General features: G+C 47.6%; 1 long non-coding RNA gene across 1 annotated transcript in view; it reads left to right on the top strand.

The window, feature by feature from the left end:
* The window catches only part of LOC119459228 (uncharacterized), a 207,059-nt gene that overhangs the window by 71,388 nt on the left and 117,816 nt on the right, over positions 1–17,855 (top strand). Inside the window, exon 2 of the long non-coding RNA XR_005193588.2 lies at positions 14,605–14,671. This is a non-coding gene — a long non-coding RNA (uncharacterized LOC119459228). The remainder of the gene's footprint in view (positions 1–14,604; positions 14,672–17,855) is intronic.

Below are 17,855 nucleotides of genomic sequence, written 5' to 3'. Positions count from 1 at the left end.
ACTGCCTGCGTCGACACAAGCCAGTTTGTCTCTGGGTACGCAAGATAAACGATAAAGTGCACGATGTGCTAGACATCTTTTTTTTTCGTCTCCTTGTGTATTTTTCTTAGAGCGTACAGCCATCGTTCTCCCTCACCTTCTCGCACCGTGCCACGCGGGTATCTGCCGGAGACGCGGCAGCGGACGAGCGCGTTCGTTACGACATCCCAGGCGATCGTTTATCTTCTTTCAGGCCTGTCGTCCACAAAACCCGCCGACAAGCTTGTACGCATTCGGCTTGCACCGCTGCTTTTGTCTCTGCCGCGGGTGCGTGGTGACGTCCGCCGGACAATTGTGAGCGCTAGAGAAACGGCGTTCCAAATTTCAGCCCCTGTGCGCCATCTCTAGAAGAGATACGTGCCCCGACGAAGGCTTCTCTGACCTTAGACAGAACGTAAGCGCCCCCTGGAGATCGATGGGACACGAACGAAACGGATGCGGTGAGATAGGCATTTCTAGGCTGCTTTGATCGAGTTTCAAATCTGGGACGACGGCGTCTAACACAACCACCATTCCAGAGCCACTGATATATGTTTGTTTATGCCTGCGCGTGCACGTGCATGTGCGTGTGTGTGTGTGTGTGTGTGTGCGTGTGTGTGTGTGTGTGTGTGTGTGTGTGTGTGTGTGTGTGTGTGTGTGTGTGTGTGTGTGTGCGTGCGTGCGTGCGTGCGTGCGTGCGTGTGTTTCAGGATTCTCGGTCACGTATACATTAAATTGTACATGACCTGCATGATCTGTGCGTGAAACCTATGCAAACAGCATAGCTGAAAAAGAAAAAAAAAGAAAGGCTTCACTACTGCGACGGCGATTTGAACAGATTTTTGTTGCAGACTTTGGACTCGTATGACTTGCGGTGCGCTTATTATTATTACTATTATTACTAGATATGAAAACACATAGACACACAGAGAGGGAAATAGGGAAGGAGCAGGCTGGCAACTGCCATCGAGAGGGGCACAGAGCTTGCCTACTCTTTAGGTAGGAGGAGGGACGGAAAAGGAAGTGGAAGATAAGAAGAAGGCAAGTAAAGAAGAAAGAAACAGCAAGATCGCAGGCCCCAAAGACGAAAGTAAAGCAAGAACATACATGCCGGAACAGACACACTCACACACAAAAAAAAAAAAAACACGCAGGCCGCTCTAATCACAGAAGAATGTACAAAGCCAAAGTTAGCAAAAAATTTTCGTCCCTTGCATTATTATTATTTCATTAATGCACCAAGACTGATGTGCACGGGAAACATGCACCACCCAATTTGACGATTGAGAACAGGCTTGGTTGCTATAGAACTAAACCAAGGCCTGATTTTTATAGCATTTGGATACAGGTTAGCGCTAGCATTGATATGCAAGTTGTAAATACATAGCAATCTTTTCGCAGTTTTAACAGCGGAGCTGTTTAAGCCGGCCGTAATGTGTGGCGCCTGCCACTGCGTTGCATAGCAACCACCTCGCGGAGCGTCACGCGCTATGCTCGGGAGAGAGAAAGAGAAAATGATAGCGAGAGAGAGAGTGCGCGCGTTGCGCGCTATGCTTGAGAGAGAAGAGAAAATGTGAGCGAGAGAGAGAGAGAAACAAATTGTAGCAGCACCAACGAGGCAACGCGCAGAGGTGCTGCCGACCACATCCGCGCTTCTCCGTTTCCCCGCATTAGCGCCGAACGCTCGCGGTGTCCGTGACTGCAGCAGGCGCCTCTGGCGACGCTCGGCCGAGCTCCCACCAGCTGCGCGCTACTGCGCATGCGCCATGACGTCATCCCGGCGTATCGTCTGCTGCACGCCGCCCGCACACTGTGCACAGCTTTCGCCCCACTACCCCTACGTGTGCTCGGACTGCATGTGCTTCGCGAGGCGTTCCCCGATGCCACGGACCACGAGGAAATGCTTATACACTTCGTATAACTTTGCATCACTTGGCATTACTTCGTATAACTTAGCATCACTTCGTATAGCCAGGACCAGCTAGGAACCCATCAGCTCCGCTGTGTCTTAATTTAGCCTTGCGCCACTAGTGCAAGCTAGCCCAATTTTTTAACCACTCTGCGCCGGAAAACATTAACACAAAAAACGGTGCAACACAGAAAAACGTAATTTACAAGCAGATGTATGTAATTCTAAAGCAAGCAAACACGTGCATCTAATAAAGGCGCCCACTCTGGTAGGGGACCCCAAGCTATGTACGCAAACTGTATATTTGCGTATGTTGCGAACTTGCAATTTGTCAAAAAACAAAAAACAAAAAGATTGTTCATCTGTCCTAGACTTGAACCGTTGCTTGTCATACATTCTCCTTTGTCTGAGACAATGTAAATAGTAATAGGGAACTGTATCGTCTCGTTTAATAAATACAAGAAACCAAGGGGAAAGGGCCGAGTTTCGTCCGTTTATCGAGAGCTATTGGGATGTCCAATGTAAAGACGTTCCTGCATCCTATATGTATATTTTGCTTACGCGAACGTAGAAGACTGTTTCCAATGGCCGGCAAATACGCCTTCAGTCATTCTTTAAAACCAAGAATTTTTGTACTCAAGTTACCACCAAAAAATAATAATACGTGAATGCAAGTACATTTGGTGGACAAATTTAGTACATCCCTGTATCAACGCCCTACTTGAGGCACGTGACCTGCAGAAACAGCGTACACGGCGGTGGAGAATGTTTTATGGGGAACTATGAAAATTTAGTCCCAGGCCAAAATGGATCGTTTCGAAAATGCCCACGAGGCCTCCGGTGCACCTCCGCGAAGAAGACTGATGGCAAAACCATGTCCGAAAGACAGCGGTCGATATGGGCGTGCAGCATTTGAGGCTAAACTGGGTAATTAAGTCAACGCAGGATGAATACTCGGGACACACAAGGTGCGGGACTAGAATACGAGCCAGATCAATGGCGCATATCGTTCGAGAAGCGCTAAGAGGTTAATACACTCACCTCAACGATTAACAGTGTATATTCCTAACAAACTTGGTGAAAACACGTTGCCGTGCCTGTGATATATGCCGTAAACATTGCTACACGTGTAGTGTAGTACGTTACATGGAACAATTGGCTTGAAATGTATTGCCAGGCCTCAGCACAAGGTACAGTGAGATAAAATGTCTGCCGCGTGTTCAGCTCCCGTCACTCCTTTATCGTTTCAACCAGCAAGTTGGGTGTATTGCAGCAGTGCTGCAGATGGCAGCTTGGGCGAACAGATTACACAAGGCGTAATTATTCAAAATGAGAGAGATAAGGACAATGATTATTCGGCTTTTGTTATCAGCGTTACATTCGTGAATAGCATTTCGTTACTGCTGTTCAAAGTTTACCGCAGCTATCAGATGAGAAAAGCACGAGTGTCTAATTGCATCGACCTGGCTAAAATTAACCAGGACATCAAAACCCGCAGAGACGTTAGCACTAATTCAGCTTAAAAATACCGTTCTCATTAAGTGTCAAAACGCTCACTTGTGTAACAGTTACCATCTTTGCATTGTAGTTACCGATTTTAGCCTTGCAATTTCGCCCGGTGGGATTCCTTTCGAGCATACATTCAAACTATGAAAAAGAAAGAGAAAAGAAGAGAAAAAAAAACGGCAGTACGCTGAGGAATGAACAACGACGACAGGAAAGCGCTGTCGGCGCTGTGCATGCCGAAGCGAGAGATTGCCCAGCTTATCGTGCGTGCTGGCTTCGCAGGGACCACCGGCCGCGGCTCGCATCAATGTTTAACGCCCACCGAGGTGCTTTCGGAAACAATAATGACCGCCGTTTATTTCTGCGCGCTGAACAACTCTCGCCATGCAGGGAATGCCGTTCATTTCTAGAAGCATCACGAAGCACGCGACCGCGTCGCCTGAGGCCCCCTTCTGCCGCAGCGCAGCGAGCTTGCGCGCTCCCGTGAGACACGAATCCTGCACGATCGCTTTGCCAGCGGGCTTCCTCCTTCTAGTTTTTCGTTTCCTTGTTTAATCAGCACGTGCGTCGCTATAACTGCAAATGATGACTTTCCCCTTGCTTTCTTTCGTTACCTTTTCGCATCGTGGGAAATGGTCCGGAACGTTATGTATACTTTCTTTCTATTAACGTACTTTCGTTTTTGTTTTTGTTTTTTCTGATCAAAATTTGTGTTTTAGCTAGGTTCTGTTTGGAGTTCCAGATTTATATTCACATTAAAAATCTTTTATCTGAGTTATGTGCTAATGGCAAGAACGGCGCAGTCAAATGAAAGCGCAATGCTCAGACGTTATCGCTGTATAGCTGCGGTCGGATTGCTTGTGGGTGCAACGCTGTCAGATTTATTTTTATTTTTTTTACGCGAGATATCCATACGGTATGCTTATAGATGACAATACGCGAACGCCTTTGCGCGTTCGCGTATTGCGCGTGGACGCATATATATACGCAAATATGCGCGTGGACGCATATACACAGCAAGGCAAACAAAAATATATTGTGAATTTCGACGCCAGGTTAGGACTACGAAATGCAAATTGTGTATGCATTTACGGCAGAACTCGCACATTCTGATGTCGTAGCGTAGTAATCGAGTTACTTTGTGCACTGGGTCCTTCATTATAAAGAACGACTAGTACTCGATACATCAAATAATATATTACTGAAATAGTGTGTCCATAAGTATATGAAGTTATTCAAAACGTTGATGAGAAATGATTAAACTTTGGTCGTCATCACGGCATTTGTGCGTCAACTTGAGTTAAACAGCGATGATAATAATTTAAGGCTACGTTTGAAACATCTGCGTCACCGAGAATTTATTCAGAACAACATAGTGACCTGGCAAGTCACTTGGAGCGCTGAAAATGACAGTGACAGCTGACAGTGACCTGAAAATCACTTGGAGAGCTGAATATGGCTGTTTTACTTACGGTAAGATTGCCTCGCAAAGGTAGCGTTCCGGGGAGACGATGTCCTAGGTATAGCGATACCGCCATCACTCTGCTATATGTTTGAAACTAAAACCTGCATAGCCAAACAATTACTACTGACTTAACTTCCACGATAGCGTTTTCTCAATCTAGAGAGGAAGCTAAAGCTTGGGTAGACAAAGAAGAAAAAAAATGCAGTCTTTCTAATCGTGTTAACAGGATGGTACAAGATTCGATGTGGTTACACTTTCTGAAATATTAGCTTTCGTTTCTTTCCCAAAAAATTCCTACATAGAGAGAGACAAAGATAGAGATGGAGAAAAAAAGAAAGAAAGAAAACAATGACGTGGGTTACATCGAGCCCCAGCACTCGCGTTGCGCGCTTTATGCGACAGGTATATGAACGTCTTTTATGGACATTGCTCTCACGTTGGTTCCATTTAGCATCAGCAAACTTTTTTTCAGTTATTCTCTCCCCTAATCTTGTATAGCTCATTTCAGTCTGTTTGTTTCTTCATTGATGTGACCGAGCTGCAGGCGTTGTCCTGCTCGCGTAGTGAGCGCCGCCCAGAATTTGCAAATGATACCGCGTGAGAGCCGGGCACGAAGGGGCGCTGCTGCTGCCGCCGCCGTTGTTGAGCTGCTATCGCCATCACCGGAAGCACCCACTCGAACTTCCGACACTCTCGGATGGGCAACGACGACGACGCACCGCAGAGCAAGCCCCGATGGCCGAATTGGGATGGGGGGGGGGCAGAGACCGGGTGCGGCGCGCGTTCTGTTGCTGCGCGGTGTCAGCCTCGTTGGCGCACGAGCCTGCGCGCGCGACGGCGGCGGTGTTGCGGGCGCCCCGGGACCAGGATGAATGGGGCGTCTTGTTTCCGCGCCCACTCCGATCTGCTCTAATGCGCGATAGATGACGGCTCCGCTCGCCGGCGGCACGGCGGCGTGGCGACCTTATTGGCGCAGTTTCCGGACCAGGCAGCGTTCGCTGTTGTTTTTGCTTGGGTCGGATAGATGTCCCCCTCTTCTCGGAGGCTTCGGGTTCGCTGGTCGCGAAACCCCCCGCCACCGCCCACCACTGATCTCGGAGATTCGTCTCGTGTTGCGTATGCCCCGTTCGCCCATCGCCGTTTGTCTCCGCTTTCCTAGCCTCGTAGAGCGGGAGCCGAAGAAGGTCTCTGCGTCGTAGGATTTGCTGAGACGGCAAGGCCATACCGCCCTTCTTCCTCCCTGCCGTTGTGTACGGTCTTCTTTTCTTGCCGTTTCCTCCTTGACTCTCGCCGATGCGTCCGCGCGTTATTTCTGCGCTTTTATCGCGCGTCGGGTGTGTCTCGCTCGCGCTGTCAGCTTGCCGACCTGCGTTATCAGTGCGGTCGAAGCGTGGAGAAGACCGAAGGGGGGCACAGCGGGGAGAGTCGTTTCAAAGAAACGTCGATATCCGCAGCCGACATTTCGCGCGCCGCGAGAATCTTACAAAAAGGCAAGGCAATACCTTACTTTGCCTTTGTTACTCTCAACCTCAAGAAGCTTTTCTTTTTTTTGCGCCCTATAGTTTTGTTCCCTCAACTAGACTTTTCTCTCAGCGTCTGTAAATTCGAGCAATAGCTCACAATCTTCAGTGGAAGGAGAGCATTATAGATGGTGTCTTGAGAGCAAAATGCTACCGTAATTTATCTGCAACTGTCCTCTCTGAATATAAAGGGGGAAAAAAGGGAGGGGGAGGGGGGGGGACGAAGGACACTTGGCTAAGCCAGACAGTTAAAGTCGAGTGTCATCGACAGTGTCTAAGCACCACAAACTTTCCGGTTGGACTGGTAATAATTACTCTCTGCGCAAGTTGGCAGCTAAAATATGCACGCTCTAGCGTCTTCCCCGAAAGTTTTCCAGCGGCAGATGAGTTGATTCTGTTTCTTCAGTGTCGTCCATGCACACGCTTTTTAGTCGGACTTTTTTTTTTCTTTTGCATGTTAAGCACCCAGATCAACCAGTGCAAAATGCAAAGACAAATAATCTTCCGCTTAAAGGAGGAGCGCCGTTGTCTTCGGCCACTATAAGCGCCTGTGCTGAGCGGAAAACATTTCTCACCCCGGCTAAATTGGGAGTGGTACTCTTAGAAGAGACCTTGTGATTAACTCGAGGCGGAAGCGAAGACAAAAAAAAAAAAAAGAAATAACAATAAAAGGTGAACTGCCGAAAGTGGAATGATTCGAGGCAGGATAAAAAGTGGAAGAGAGTATGCAGGAATGTGGGACCGCAAAACGTCTGCTCGCCGACACGCGAGCAAAGAAACGCGGCCGGTCGAAGAACCTCTCTTCCGCTTTTATTTTGCTTCTCTTCGAGCGGGCGGAGCAGCTACGGGATCGAGGCGCGGGCGACCCATCAGCGCGAGATCAAAAGATCATTAAGGCCGGCCTGCCAAATGAAGATGGAGCACGCACACTTGGGTGCGGGAAAGACGCGGGCGGCAGCCGAAGGTGCCCCGACCCTCTCGCACTGCGTGCGCGCAAGAAAGAAGATCCGTTGCGCCCTGTCCTCCGGGTCGCCTTGCCACCGCGGGGTGCGCGCGCGCAGTTATCGGTGCGCCCTCGCGCGCCCATCGGTCGCCACCCCCTCCCCGAATCCGGGCCCATTTGATAAGAAGCGGAAAACGGGCGCTCCCCTCCGGCACCCAGGTCGCGTGGCGAGGTGGCGAAGAAGGGGTCGGTCGGAGGGGGGGGGGGGCTATTTTAATGAAGGTCGTGGGAGGTGGAAATCGGCGCTCGAGTGCCCTAATGGGTGGCGGCCTTACGGAATGGGCCCACGGGCTGTTTCCGGGTTTCAGCGGTGTCGGCACTTTCGCCAGAAGGCGGAGGGTTCGCCATCGCGACACCCACTGGTGCCGGCCGCGGTGTGCGACTGGGTTCGCCGCGTACCCAACGCGCACGTGCGGGCGCCTATCTGGCCCCCTACCAAGATGCATGGTGCGCCCTCCCATGCGTCCTTCTGCCACAGAAAATACGCGCTCGTCATGCGGATCGCTGGTCAGCTTCGCAGACCGTGATCACTGATCGCGTTCTTTCTTGATCAGACAGAGGGGCCCCTTTGAGCGTATCTTGTACGTCCAAGTAGAGTCCGCGAGGTTACGTCAGCGATACGCGAACTTGCAGTTAACAGCGATAGCAGTTTATGTAGTTTATGTAGTCGAAAAGGAACTAGGGCTCTACGCGAACATTCGTGCAGAGCCCTTGAGGTTCGTGCGTACGTTCATGCAGTGGGCCCCGATGGAGGCTTCAATAAAATCCATAAATGTTATCTTTTTCAACGCAATCACCAAGCGCTGCTGCTTGACCTATGCCAGTCAGGACTTGATTGGTAGCTTTTGTTTCTACATCTGCACTTGATTTTAGTTTTATTATTTAGCGTCATTATTTTGTTGTTTGTTTTATTTTTCTTGTCCCCTTCATGCCATCTCATACCTGTTCTGTTCATTTATAAAGGTGTTGCTGCAGATAGAAAGACTGAGGTAGAATTTACATATTCAATTTCTCACTGTTAAAGCTCAAAAAAAGAATAATAATGATAAACTGGGAAAAAATATAGTGTGGTTGCTCAAGAAGTTCAATCAGTACCAAACAAGTGTGTGTATGCGCGGCTACACAAATGCGAGATGCCCTTTACAATTTTTAACCTTTAGTGATTATCTATGCACTAACATGAATAGAAGGTTCAGATACATAGCTCTGTTCGGCATTAATTCACAGTTCATAACATAAAGACCGCTTTTGCAAACATTCACAGGCGGGTTCTTGTGTTATCATGTGGACTCATCCTTGCATTCTTTCCCGTGAACTCAAAAAAACATTTGGAATAACATCTGTTTCTGGATTTGATTGAAATCAAACTGACACAGTCACCGATTCACTGGAACTCATTCACACTCGAACTTACGGTCATTTCAACTATATCCTCTTCCTAGACACACTTCCTTGGACTCACTCACACTAACACAAAGTTCAACTTACTGGTAATTACTCTGACTCGCTCACTGCCACGTCGACTCACCTTGACACAGACTTAGGCTCACACCTACTCGGACTCTCTCGGGCTGACACATCCAGACCCCCTCGGACTCACTGCGGTGCCTCAGATTCAAACTCACGGGTGGCTCTGAGTATGAGCTACTCAGCTCATGAGTGCGTTTGCCTACCTCTTCAAACTAGTTCACTTTTCTTTTTCTCAGGTTACCTGCAATGCACGACGTTGTTGATAGAGGTTCATCCGCTGACAGTAGCCGTGGAGGATATGAAATACATAAGTGACAGATGCCAGCGGAAATGTCTTGATTGTACAAACAGCTGAATGAGACGTACATTTCCAACCCTGAAAAAACATTTAATATCCAAATTTTTGCAAAATAGAGTGGCGGTGGTGGAAAGTCTCAGTTGAAATAGGACCACGGTGTTAAATCCGAGCTCGTAGAAGACACGCGTTGCTATGCCTGGCGGTCATTCTGGACAAAGGATGCTTCATCAGCAAACCTGCAGTTATGGAATGCTGTTGTGCCTGGCGGTCCTTCTGGACAAAGGATGCACACCGGCAAGCGGGCCGCTATGAAAGGCCATTCACGCTTCTTTTTGACGCCAAAGAGCTGGCGACGAAACACGCGTCCCGTCAAGATAACTGGCAAGCGATCTTGTGTCGCGTGTTTGCCTGTTCAACAACCCGGAGCTGACAAACGAGACGAGCTATGGGACCCCAAACTGTAAAAGGGTCATCGGCCAGGTGCAACCTACTAATTGCTGCAAATAGACTACGCTGACCGACTTCGTGGCAACACAGTCGACCCCAGTTTCACATGAAATTGCATCTTCATTGCATCGAGGGCGGGTCGAAGCTTGGACACCAGAGGCGGAGTACAACGAGGTGGTGAGAAACCGTTGGTGGGATGTTGCAGACTATGCTACAGTTAATAATTGGCCGAAAAGAAATACATCGAATTCCCTCGACGAGAGAAAGAGGGAAAATGAAGTGCTTAAAAAGCGGATCTTGAGTGTTGTGAAGGGTGCTCGGACATCTCGGACATGCAAATACTTTAGCATGTAGTGTGCTCCGAGAATTGGGGAGCCATTCTTGTAAACCACCACCATCTAAATTTGGACACAAACCCCCCTTTCTCATCTCTTGGACGTCTCTCTGGACTCCTCTTTCTCCCGGCACCTGGCACGGCATCACCCATGGAACCTTCGTGGCCGCTCGGACGCCCGGCTTCACAACAGCGCATATAGGTTCCAATTGTATTCGTCGCCTTTTCCTTCGACAGTTACAAAAGTGCCTACTTTGCAAGGCGTATGAACTTGGAACCATTATCTGGGCGGGCAGTGACGGGTCGGAAACCGGACTGCTGCTTCGCCAAGTGGACACTATGGAGCCTCCATACCGTGTACGCAGCTGATGGCGAAGGCCCTGCGTGCGATGGGATCGCGTCCACATGGTCTGCTTTGCAAGGCGGCTTTCAGCACCAGCATAAAATGCTTGCGAGAGCACGCGGAAGCCGTATAAAGTTACGACGCTACACCAGTCTTGGCTGCAGCCCCCACTCGCTCGACCAGTTACGAGCGACACCATTCGGCGCACGCAGTCACCCAGAGCGCGCACACTGTCCCGGCTTAGACGACGTCGTCCTTTCTCCTTTGCTTCGGATGGCGCGCGACGCAGTCCTCGCGGGCTTCTTCGAAGTGTCCATTGGCGCCGCTCGGTCGTCACAGGCCCATCAGCACGCGGCTAGGGGTTATACGGGCTATACCAGAGTACGGCCGCCGCTTCCTTAGCTCCGCCGGTGCTCTTACGCGGCCCTTCAGACTTGGTAATCCGTGTCCGTTAATCCTCTTCTCTTATTTACCCCCCCCCCCCCCCGCCTGCAGCTTTCTGCTCCTATTGTTATCTTAATTGTGCACTTCTCTCACTTCTCTGCTTTATTCTATAGTTCTTACTTCTCTATCATCCCCGTCGTGTGCTTGTTGCCCTTTTTACACGAAGCAGGACATTGGCTGGTCTCCCAGACGCCGAGAAAAGAACAGCGTCAGCGCAGCAGTGCAGCTTTTACCTTTTCTTTTTATTTATAATTCTTGGCCTCTTTTTAATTGGAGCTCTTGTCTTCCCTGTCGGCTTTTGTTAACCGGAATTCCCGATAAAAGCCTCCTGCGCATGGGAGCGAACTGCTCAGTTTTCAAGTTTTAGGTTTTTTCAGCGCTGTGTTCTATTACATCTCCCGTATCTTTGCTACCGCGAGAAATAGGGGGTTCTTCTAAGGGCTCTGCGTTTTCTTAAGTGTCTTTTCTTTTTTTTCTCGGATTCGCGCCATTTTAAATGAAGCAGATCATGTTCGCATGGCTTGGCTCGATCTTGAGTAGAAAGGTCTCGTTTTACTCCATGCTATTTGTTTTGAAAAAGCCATCAAACAATGACAATGCGAAAAGTTACTTTTTTGTGCTCTTAACACCCTCCTTTCGTTTTCCTCGCTACTCAATCAAGGATTTGACTGTCGTGTGTCTCTAATCTAAAGCTGAAGAAATAGAACTTGCTTCCCGGGAGCCGTGTTTGCAAAAAGAAAGACACCAAAGTGAGTTGGTGATCATGCTGGCGGAAGCATTAGGAAAAGATAACAAAAGTGTGGCACCGCTCTCCAAAGAAAGACGCGTCCATTATCTTGCATGCCAGCACTGCGCCTGAAGCAGTGGCATTTCAGGATTGAAGAAGGTTCTGTATATTGGCTTAACTGCCATCTTCACATTGCCCCCGAGATTTCCTCTGGTAACTCTCTCCGAGTTTCAATCATGTGAGAAAGATCGAGGTCAATTACGTGTGCATGCATTCTTGTCGACTTCGGCGGCACAATATGGCGTCTTCCTACAGTGCTGTAGGGCCATCTGACTGCGGTCATGTAAACAGCAAATGGCCTCCTCGTACGCGGTAATGCTTGCCTGTGCCTATTCATGACGCTGAAATAAAATGCTGCTGGGTGACTGTAAGGTTTAAAGCAATGCGACAAACTGATATATATATATATATATATATATATATATATATATATATATATATATAATTAGCACCATGTAGGAACGGCGAGTCTATGCCCCCAAGAAGCATAGTGACTAGCGTAGTTATAAACTCTTGCTCCCGTGGTTCATGCAACATCCGCCATACTGCACGTTGGTTCTCTGCCACGAAAATACGCCGCTATTGCCACCTGGAACGTAACGATTTTCTTCTGCATGTGTTACTTGAGAAGGAAAGAGAACTGGGGCGAGTTGTTTTGCATCCACTTTCGCGGTAAAGTGACGGAAGACGACACATCGATAAGAAAAAGGACTACTGTAACATCTGAGGCCTGAACGAAGAATGCGCACAGTATATCCTGCGGGTTATACCATGATGTAACTTGAGACAACGCCTTATCCTAAGTATGGAGAAGCGGGAAATTTGTTAGTGATCCATTTTAAGCAAGACGTGAACGAAGGAGGGCTACAAAGGAAGAACACAGGTCGAGTGCCGTCTATAAATTGACAGACAACGGTCGTCTTCCCTAGTCGCCATCCTCTGTTCACGCCCTACTTACTATAGATCTTCTTATCCTTTCTAATGACAGAACAGAAACCGAGGTATAAATACTGTGCGCATTATTTTAACATAATTTAGGGGTTAGAACGTCCCTGTGTTTCATACTCAGTCACCTTTCGCTCCCTTTTCGTTCAGAGATAGATCACGTTGTTAAAAAGTACTGCGTGGCCACACGAACCGTTAGTCAGATGGTGCTGCAGCAGGCGTTTGAGATACGGTCTTACGAACATATCAATTTCTGGTGGATATAGCCGGATGTACCGTGGTCGGCCGCGTTTGTTGTTGACTATGTGGCGTGTCGTCAGCCTGGTTCTGACAGCTCGAGAAAGAACGGCAAAACTGTCGAAAGAAGCCGAAATATAGACAGCACATCGCGCTGTTTACTCACAGAACATCGATCATTTGTTTGTGCGCACTCATTGCTACTGTATACTTATGCTGAGGAGTCACAGATAGCTTTGTTACGTACTTAAGCAATACCTAGGTACATTAGCGCAATAAAATTAAAACGACGAAAACGGAGACGAGCACTCCGGCTGTCCAATTACTGGATCTGCTGCGTTCATTCACTTAAGTCTCATGCAAAGCCTACTAGCCCGGCAGCTAGTAGTTCTCTAGCATTCTGCTCTCAATATTATGAAACTTGAACGTTTAACTAAACTCAAAGTTTCACTGTAGAAGCAATATACCATTTGGAACTTACCGAAAAAGTGATGAAATTACACGATTCGTATATGTATAAGCAGGAAATCCAACAGAGCCGAACGAATTGCGAGTGAATTGAATTATTTTCACGCCAAAATGCGATAATTTTCATGCCAAAATGCGATAGTAAGGGGAGGATCTAGGGTACCCTGTAGAAAAATAGGGAAAGGGGGGGGGAGGGGGGGCTTATATCACGCTCAGTTTTGACAACGCTGATGTGCCGGCATGTCGCCAAGAGACAGGGGGATGGGTGGAGGCAGGGCCTGAAGTTATGGGAAGTTTGTAATCTACGAACAAAAGTGAATGAAAGGACAGCTGGAATATAATTAGTCCACAACTACTGCATAAAACCAGCGTAATGATATTCCGGTTAACTCTGCTGTTTCACCGTTTTGTGCTTCATTCTATGATTATGCAAAAATATACGACACCTTGCTGTTCAAATGGCAACAAGAGCAGTTGCTGAAAACTGTGGTTTTAGTCAATAGACAATTTTTGTCTGTTAACGTCATGAATTGTGCTGGGAGCTATCAGGTGACATGCTTACTGCCGGCCTCTTTCGCTTTGCGCAAGCCTCCGGTTCTAGAATTTCTGTTGAGTGATCAGTCAGCGATCGCCTTGGCTGTGGTGCTTTAATGTGGCCGGTAACCCAGGAGAATACTGATAGCACTTGACAATTTCTTATAAATTCGGGAAGAATGACCGATCATCCTCGGTGGCTCAGTTTATGTGGCGCCGGGCACATGATAAGCGCCATGCATTCACTTCCACATGCAGCGTGCCGCCTACTTTGAACTCTGAACTCGCTTGCATTGTGAAATCATTTTTTCAAGACTTCTTTCCTTCTGTGTTAGATAATGTTTATGTTCGCGTTTATAGTTTCAACAGTTCGCATTCTGAAGGTGATAGCGCCAAGCTAGCAAGTAGTGCCTTAAATATAGTTTCTGCTCTTTATGGAGACAAAATGTGCAGCAGCAAAACAAGAAAAAGATTCAGAAAACAAATGATTGTTTTTCGATTGATCAGCTCGCGAGTAACGGGCTGTATGTAGCGACAGAGGGCAAATGACAGCGAAGAGGTCAAATTAATAATACCATTTCGTAAAGTTGGTTGTTTGTATCAGGACCACCCTTCATATTCCAAGAACTAATATTTGGTAAAGGCGTTTCCTCATTACGTTGCGCACGAGCGACAGCCACTCACCATAACTATCGGTGCAATAGCGAGATCATCACCACTGCGAAGCCCAAGCCCAAGCAGCAGTTGCGATAGAGAAGCTTTATGAATACGGGCCCCTTTATCCAGCTTGTCTTTTAGCGAGCAGAACACACGCCTGCATGAAACTTTTTTGTCCGCTGTCATGCTGACTGAAGTTTGTGGTTTGCTTTTTTGCAGTTGATGGTGTCTACATCAGTAGCCCACTGTCCCACCACCAACCCCGTGTCTTCTGTCTGCTAACACTGTGAGTATTCCATTCATGCACGCGAGCCAATTTTTGTTGCTCGACCATTTTTCCGATAGTCTAAACAAAGAGCCTAATAATTTCACTAACAGTGGCCACACTAACAAGACGGGCTGGACGCAGTGTTGGCCACGTACGCTGACGGTTGACGTAACACGAGATGCGCAGCATTTACGCAAGAAACAAAGACATCGACTGCGTTGAAATAAAGAAAAAGCTGACAGATTGACCTGAACACACTCACCGACGCGCATACCATTACGGATGATGGCGTGGGAGTGTTGACATTCCAATGTCTTCCACGATGCAGGTAGACACCCGCCGCGCTGGCTTAGCGGCCATGGTGTTGCGCTGCCAATTTCGATGGGAGCGAAACGCAAAACGCCCGTGTCCCCTGCATTGGGAGCATGTTAAAGATCCTGTGCTGGTCAAAATTAATCCGGAGTACCCCACTACGGTGTGCCTCATAACCAAATCGTGGATTCGGCACGTAAAACACCAGAATTCAATTCAAATTCAATTCAACGCAGGTAAACAAAGGTAGTCAACAATCTTGACGGCTCACGCCGTGCAGGGAGTGCTTTTCGGGATGCATCCAGACACATGAGATCTTCTTGCACAGGCGAATTCATTCATTCTTCTTTTTGTAGTGTTTTCGCGCCGATTTTCGGACAAATAATTTTTTTCTCTGAATTCTTTCCCCTGCTTGCCTTTGACCTGTGAGAAGGAGCCGTGCGGAATTCGCTTCCTGGCGACATTTCTTTTAGTGAAAATGTATGCAACTTTAGACAGTTTAAACACCGGTAACTAAAATCCAGGACTCCCTCTGAGGTGTCCTTTAAGGCCGCATTTGTTATAAGCATGCGGAATTCAGTCCGACCGTAATTTCCACCACTAGTGTGCAGTTCAGCATCGTTGGCCGTAATCTACGTGTACTGTCGGCGTCAAAAGTTTACGGTTCGCTGAGAAGCTGAGAAGCTGCATATTTATTTATATTTATTTATACATGTACCTACAGCGCCCTCTAGGGGCATTGTTGTAGGCGGTCTACTATACGAAAATAAATAAACATCATGCAATACATTATGCAGTACAAATGAACAGTTTAACAGCATACCATAAATGGTATAAACACTTAGGCAAGACAATTGCCCTTGACATCAAGAACAAAAAAAAAAATATCATTGCATTTCCAAAGTCTGAGCACGTAGCCCGGTATTCGGTTTTCCAGCCTGTATACTAGTACATGTGAGCAACATAGTATTGTACTGTTTTACCGGCTATACGATCACAGCCTAGTGGAAAATGCATGTTCTCGCAGATGCCGCGGCCCGTAAATATATTTTCAGATCATTTGACAAGATTGCAGCTTTGGTTAGCGATGAACAAATGCACTTGCCCGGACCTGTTAGGTAAATTTATTTAATAAGCGTAATTCACCCTAACCGATGCGCCTGATCACACTCAAGCGCAGTAGAGTTGCTACGCTCAAGGTCGCTTAGGTGCACCGGTCCACTTTAGTTTCGTCTTGTTGACTTATTCAAGTGGTAGCGCATCTGCGCAGAATCAGACTGGCCGCTTCGCAGTCACAGTAACCTCGAGCCTTTCGCACTTCACCTGAATTCGGCCGCCACGTGATATTGCAGCGTATTGCCAGCGTGCAAGGTAATGCAGCCACGGAATGCAGCCCGCTCGTCGTAGCTGATGGTCTCAATTGGCGGCTGCACGAAATAGCAGTCTCCGTCTGCATTAATAGCGCATAATGGGCACGAAGCTCGTTTTCTGTGCTACTGTCGGGCATAAATCATTAGAAAGCAGCCGCTGCACGTATGCTTATCAGCAGCATCAATGAGACTGTCCAAGCTTGGGATCAGCCACGGTGCATGCGAGGTTCATTGGTGCGCCGCCGCTGTGAGGCATATACCTAGTGATGTTGTAGTTGCGGGCTGCATTGCTCAGGCTTAATAACGGCAGACTTTCCTGTATAGTATTTTACAATACACTGGACATACATCGAGAAACAAAAATTATCTGTCCCTTGCCGAGATTGCGTTTGAATAATGACATGCATGCTTAATTTTAATAGCATGCTTGATGTACGTTCTATTGAAAACAATCATGGCCGCTGCGATGGCGCCATGTTGGCAACAAACCGAAATTGCTGGCATACGTGATCATTAGGTCAAACTATTCCTTAATGTGTCACTTCTGCAATCCCAGAAGTATTTTATTCGTGGGACAACTTCGCCACGGTGGATTATCTTCCCGCTATAGTGACAGCAAAATTCCGCAGCGTAATTTGTCGACTCACAAAGGTCGAAAGTTTCGCGCAAGGGGCTCTTCTTTGTCTATCGTCAGCTTACTGCATCGCGAGTGGATTCAACCGAAGGTAATATGCTTCGTGCTGGTCGCTCATGGTCCTTCGTCACCGCGCAAAAGTGTGGCGTGGGACACGAGCCTCTGCGTCATGACCACCTGCGAGCCTCCACGGACTTCTGACGAAAACTGGCTGAATGAAGTACTTCCTTAACCGCGAAGGAGGGGCTAACGACAGTCCCATTTGGATGAGCTCTCGCGGAACTAGCAAGGTCGCACTTGCCGACGTCCGCAAGCACAGAAGCGGCACGTGCGATTATAAATCGACCGACAGACATTCGCCCCATATTGGGTTTGCAGGCATAGAAACATACAGACAGTCAGAAAGCGCTCACTCCGACTTTCCACGTGCTTATGCTTTTGTCACTAAACAAGATTACTTTACGCTCGAGCGAGGAGGGGACCGATGAGCGTTGAAACAAAGCACCGTAGCGATGCACGTACTACTCACACATTTTCGAATGCCCTGACGTCACCCACAGCAACGAACTGTTTTCCTCGGCGACAACGCAGAAATAATGAACGAAATACCACTCGTCTCAAGCATTTTGCACTACGCAACTCCTGTATACATATACTGGATTGGTCATCAGGAGTATGAGTCACATTTCTGCGCGTCATTCGCTGAAACTTTTCGATCCTAATATGTTCTTGCCTTAAATTGCATTACAAATGCCGAGCATACACGTTGTGACTCAACTTTATTATTATTATTATTATTATTATTATTATTATTATTATTATTATTATTATTATTATTATTATTATTATTATTATTATTATTATTATTATTTTGGATAACGCCGCG

This window comes from Dermacentor silvarum, chromosome 1 (assembly GCF_013339745.2).
Source record: "Dermacentor silvarum isolate Dsil-2018 chromosome 1, BIME_Dsil_1.4, whole genome shotgun sequence".
Classification (NCBI taxonomy): domain Eukaryota; kingdom Metazoa; phylum Arthropoda; class Arachnida; order Ixodida; family Ixodidae; genus Dermacentor; species Dermacentor silvarum.
Note: the sequence above shows the minus strand (reverse complement) of the source record. Positions and strands in the feature narration are given on the sequence as shown.